This window comes from Nicotiana tabacum, chromosome 10 (genome assembly GCF_000715075.1).
Source record: "Nicotiana tabacum cultivar K326 chromosome 10, ASM71507v2, whole genome shotgun sequence".
Lineage (NCBI taxonomy): Eukaryota > Viridiplantae > Streptophyta > Magnoliopsida > Solanales > Solanaceae > Nicotiana > Nicotiana tabacum.
Window position 1 is genome coordinate 71,895,877 of NC_134089.1, and position 6,391 is coordinate 71,902,267.

Consider the following 6,391-nt stretch of genomic DNA (forward strand, 5'->3'; position numbering starts at 1 on the left):
TTGATGGTGGAGGCAAAGATTTAGTTGCGGATATAGTGCTATAGCTAACAATAGGGCCAGTTGAGTTCACAATGGAGTTCCAGGTGCTAGACATAGCTATTTCCTACAATCTGCTGTTAGGTCGACCATGGATTCACGCAGCTAAAGCAGTCCCATAAACACTACACCAGATGGTCAAATTTGAATGGGATAGACAAGAAATAGTTGTGCACGGTGAAGATAATTTGTGCGCTCATAGCAATGTCGTTGTGTCGTTCATTGAAATGGAATATGACAAGGGGCCGTGGGTCTACCAAGTTTTTGACGCGATGTTGGTCGAGAAAGTTCCAGAGGGGAAACACATTCCAAATCCGAAGATAACCGTCGCATCAGTTAGGGTGGCCTTTGAAATGTTGAAGAATGGTTTTGTACCAGGCAAAGGTTTGGGTTCATCTTTGCAGGGCATCATACAGTCGGTATCCCTCCCTAAAAACATAGGAACATTTGGCCTGGGATTCAAGCCCACAGCCGCAGACATAAAAAGAGTCAGGAAATTAAAACAGAGGGCATGGGTCCTTCCAAAGCCGGTCCCACGTCTTTCTATATCATTTGTCAAGTCCGGTACCAGAAGTCGCCTAGTAACAACAATTCCCAGTTCTGTGATTGATCCTAACAAGGAATTAATTGAAAAATTCGAGAAATTGTTCGACGATGTAAACATGGTGGAAATTGGAGAAGGTTCTAGCAATGCAGAAGTGCAATTTGTCGGGCAAAAAACAAAGCTTAAAAATTGGAAGGCTACTCCTCTCCCCACTCAGAAGGATTTTTGGTAGTTTATTTTGATTTTCATTCAATTTGTCTGGGTTATTCCAGGGTTATAATCCAAATTGTTATCTTTCAGTCTGTTTGAGTGTGCAAACCTTGTTATTTTTTATCATTCATTGAAATGCAATCTCCCTTTCTTCATCATTCCTGATAGTTTTCCTTTTTGTTTTTCTTTTCTTTTCTGTACAGTTCTTTTTACGTTGGTTTTAATGACATGGTATGCATGAGAAATCCTCAGCTCAGTCTTAAACATCAATCTGATTTTGAAATAATAATTCAAGAAGTAGAGTGTGATGACGAACCAGAATATGATGAGGATGAGGCTTTGAAGAGATTAGTAAGGAATTAAATCACTTTGAAGGAAGACCCAAACCCAACTTGAATGATACAGAAGCCATCAATTTAGGGGACGTAGATAATATCAGAGAGACTAAAATAAGCATCCACCTTGAACCAAAGATCAGTGAAGAGATAATCAAAGCACTGATTGGATACAAAGATATTTTTGCATGGTCATATGACGACATGCCAGGTTTGAGCAATGATTTGGTGGTCCACAAATTACCCACTGACCCGGCATTCCCTCACGTCAAGCAAAAATTGAGAAAGTTCAAAACTGATATGAGTGTGAAGATTAAGGAAGAAATCACCAAGCAGTTGGACGCAAAGGTCATTCGGGTCACACGATATCCTATTTGGTTAGCTAATGTTGTGTCAGTACCAAAGAAGGACGACAAGATCAGAGTATGCGTTGATTACCGCAATCTCAACAAAGCAAGTCCAAAGGATAATTTCCCACTACCCAATATCCACATTTTGATTGATAATTGCGCCAAACGTGAAATTGGATCTTTTGTGGATTGCCATGCAGGGTATCATCAGATTTTAATGGATGAAGAAGATGCGGAAAAGACGATATTCATCACACCATGGGGAACTTATTGCTACCGAGTAATGCCATTTGGTTTGAAAAACGCTGGGGCAACTTACATGAGGGCAATGACTATTGTGTTCCATAATATGATACATAAGGAGATTGAGGTATACGTACATGATGTAATCATAAAGTCAAAGCAGCAGGCCGACCACGTCGGAGATTTGAGGAAATTTTTCCAGAGGCTTCGTAGGTACAACCTTAAACTTAACCCTGCAAAGTGCGCATTTGGTGTTCCATCCGGAAAATTGTAGGGATTTATAGTCAACCGTCGAGGCATTGAGTTGGACCCATCAAAGATCAATGCTATCTAAGAATTTCTGCCTCCGAGGAACAAGACTGAGGTGATGAGTCTGTTAGGGAGGTTGAACTACATCAACAGGTTTATTGCTTAGCTCACGACAACTTGTGAGCCTATTTTCAAGTTGCTGAAGAAGGATGTTGCGATCAAGTGGACTGATGAGTGTCAAGAAGCATTTGATAAGATAAAAGGATACTTGTCAAACCCACATGTGCTAGTTCCACCAGAACTAGGGAAACCTTTGATTCTTTACTTGACAGTCCTAGAAAATTCATTTGGTTGTGTGTTGGGTCAGCATGACATCACTGCCAGGAAGGAACAGGCCATCTACTATCTTGGCAAGAAGTTCGCGGCTTATGAGGTTAAGTACACTCACCTGGAAAGGACATGTTGTGCCCTAACTTGGGTAGCACAGAAATTGAAACATTATTTGTCATCCTACACTACTTACCTCATTTCGCGCTTGGATCCGTTGAAGTATATCTTTCAAAAGCCTATGCCCACAAGAAGACTTGCGAAGTGACAGATTTTGCTCACGGAGTTTGACATCATCTATGTGACTCGGACCGCGATGAAAGCCCAATCGTTGGCCGATCATTTGGCCGAGAACCTGGTCGATGAAGAGTACGAGCTATTAAGAACTTATTTTTCCGATGAAGAGGTGATGCATACCGACGAACTGGAGCAGATTGAAAAACCAGGTTGGAAACTTTTCTTTGATGAGGCTGCCAACATGAAAGGAGTTGGAATATGGGTTGTGCTTATTTCTGAAATAGGGCATCACTATCCTGTTATGGCTTAGTTTCGTTTCTATTGTACCAACAATATGGCTGAGTACGAGGCATGCATTTTGGGTTTAAGGCTAGCTGCAAACATGGATGTCCAGGAAGTCTTGATCTTGGGAGATTCAGATCTTCTGGTGCACCAGATTCAAGGAGAATGGGAAACAAGGGATTAAAAGCTCATACCATACCGACAATGTTTTCATGATCTTTGTCAACGGTTTCGATCAGTGGAGTTCAGGCATATTCCAAGGGTCCATAATGAGGTGGCCGATGCTTTGGCTACCTTGGCATCAATGTTGCACCATCCGGACAAAGCTTATGTCAATCCTCTATATATTCAAGTCCGAGATCAGCATGCTTACTGTAACATGGTGGAAGAAGAACTTGATGGTGAATCGTGGATTCATGATATCAGGGAGTACATCAGAATGGGGGTATATCAGGTGCAAGCCACGAGGGATCAAAAGAGAACAATTCGACGGTTGGCAAGTGGATTTTTCTTCAGTGGAGGAGTTTTGTATAAAAAAACACCAGACATTGGATTGTTAAGATGCATAGATGCTAGACAAGTTATGACTGTCTGTCCGAAGTACATTCGGGAGTCTGCGGACCACATATGAGCGGATATGTGTTGGCGAAGAAAATTCTCCGAGCAGGTTATTATTGGATCACCATGGAGCGAGATTGTATTAGTTTTGTGCGCAAATGTCATCAGTGCCAGATACACGGAGATTTGATTCATTCTCCACCATCGGAATTGCACACAATGTCAACACTATGGCCCTTCGTTGCTTGGGGCATGAATGTCATTGGACCCATTGAGCGAGCTGCATCCAACGGGCACAGGTTCATTCTGGTAGCCATTGATTATTTCACCAAGTGGGTTGAGGCTAAAACTTTCAAGTTAGTAACCAAGAAAGCAGTGGTTGATTTTGTTCACTCAAGTATCATCTGTCGATTTAGAATCCCAAAGGTGATCATCATGGATAATGGTGCTAATCTTAACAGTAATTTGATGAAAGAGGTATGTCAACAGTTTAAGATTACACATCGCAATTCCACCCCATATCGTCCTAAGGCGAATGGAGCAGTCGAGGCAGCCAACAAAAACATAAAGAAGATACTTCGGAAAATGGTAGAAGGTTCCAGGCAATGGAATGAAAAATTACCATTTGCGTTGCTGGGTTATCGCACTACTGTCCGTACTTCAGTAGGTACAACTCCTTATTTGTTGGTATATGGTACTGAAGCAGTGATACCTTCGGAAGTTGAAATCCCATCCCTTCGGATTATCGCTGAGGCTGAGATTGATGATGATGAGTAGGTCAAAACCCGTTTGGAGCAGTTGAGTTTGATTGATGAAAAAAGATTGGCAGCAGTGTGTCATGACCAGTTATATCAAAAGAGAATGGCAAGAGCATACAACAAAAAGGTGCATCCACGGAAGTTTGAAGTGGGTCAGCAAGTGTTGAAACGTATCCTTCCACATCAGGTTGAAGTATAAAGCAAGTTCGCCCCGAATTGGCAAGGACCATTCATTGTGACCAGAGTATTGTCCAATGGTGCTTTATGTATAACAGATATCGAAGGAAAATGCATAGACGTGGCTATCAATTCTGATGCAGTCAAGAGATATTATGTATGATTTCTTTGGTATAATTGTTGATTGTTTGTATTTGGCATTGTTTCGAAGATTGGAATGACGAAGGCAATTTGTTCTGCTATCTAAACACTTTACCCTTTGTTCCCCCTTTTGAGCCTTATTTTTTTTCCATACCCCTATTTTGGAATCAATAATGAAAAGAAAAGAAAAAGTGAAAAGAGAAAGTATAACAACAAGGAAATTCAGATGTGAACTACGTTTGACCTGATTCCTGTTAAGGATACGTAGGCAGCCTCACGGCTCGATCATATTATATCAAAATAAAAATCAAAAATCCCCAAGCAAGAAATTGGGGCAGAAGTTGTGATTGTGGTAAGAGATCAGATTCCAAAAGTTGTAATTTTGACCCATTTAAGTTGCTTTGAGCCTTTTTGATACCCTTTTCTTTCCAAACATATCCAAAGAGCCCACATTGTCGTCCAAAGAAAGACCTCCCGATCAGTCTTCGAGAGATGCCAAGTCAAGCAAGTAAAGAGTATTCATATCAGGGGCAACACTCCGGTTTAAGCAAGAGAAATCAAAAAATGTGAGAGTCTTATTAGTGAAAACTCTCATGGACACCATGAGGCAACGAAAGCTGAGAGAAAGTAAAAATGAGAGAGTCTTATTGGTGAAAACCTTCACGGGCACCATGAGGCGACAAAGAATTGAGGAATGAACAAATGAGAGAGGTTTGTCGGTGAAAACCTTCAAGGCACTGCAAGCCGAACAAGGTCGCTAAGCTGGCAGAAAGTAAACATCGGGTTGCGGAGATCTTGGAGCACAAAGTAAAACAATTGGAAAAGTGATTGGTTAAATAGACTGGGTTGATTAATCCAAAATGCATACCATGATTATTGGTGTCAGTTACTCCACTCAGATAAGTTTCTTTTTCTCTCTCCAATAGTCATCCAAATTTGGATTTTCTTCTTTATTCTTAATTCTCAAAATCGTCGCATTTCATTGCTGTTAATTTTACTCCTCTAAAGCTCTTCCAAGGTTAGCCTTGTTTCAACAAATAAGAAGGAATTTCAAAGTTTACTACCAGTTTCAAAATTGCACAAAGCAAAATGCGGTTAGGACATGCCAGGGATAGTGTGATGAAAAGTGGGATATAGAGTGTAAGCAAAAGTTAAATCGGTGAAATGGTTCAGTAATGACGCAGGAAATGCAGAGGTTAGAAATGAAAAACAACGGTTGGGGTGTAGAGCACTCAGATCATCTAGGGTCCTGGGGTTAAGGATAAATCAGAAGGTCAAACAATTCTCGACCAACTCAAGGCAGCCAGTCAAAGCAAAGCATGGCAAAGGAAGAACCACCTTCAGCAAGAATGCCACAACTAACCACCACGTTTTAAACTAACAAGATTCTTCTTTGATTTGAAACAGGGCAAAAATTTCATTTGTTTCGGAGAAATCCTACGTGAAGAAAGAGCAAGTACCAAACAGGTTTGATTGCAAAGTTCTCAGGACCCTCATGGAAAATGGGACTTAGTTTAAAATTCAAAATAATCATGAGTAGCAGAATCTAGCATAAATGTACCCCAAAGGAATATAAGTAGAACTTCGAAGTTTGCATGCTTGAGGTAGGATTCACTAGAAATTTTCAGGACCCTCCTGAATAATGGGACCTAGCTTTAAGAATTCCATTAGATAACAAGATTTAGCGTAAGTTCTACTGTAAAGGAGTATAATTTAGCCCTAAAAATGTCACTCTTAAGATAAAACTTGATTTTGCTTTTCAGGACCCTCCTGGATAATGGGATGAGTTTTAAGTCTGTCTTAGATAACAAGATTCAGCAGAAGTCATACCTTTAGAAGATATAATGTAGCTTTGAAACATGCATTTTACTAGAAGTTTTCAGGACCCTCCTGGATAATGAGATCTAGCTTTCAAATTCTTATAGATATTTGGTAGCATGATTC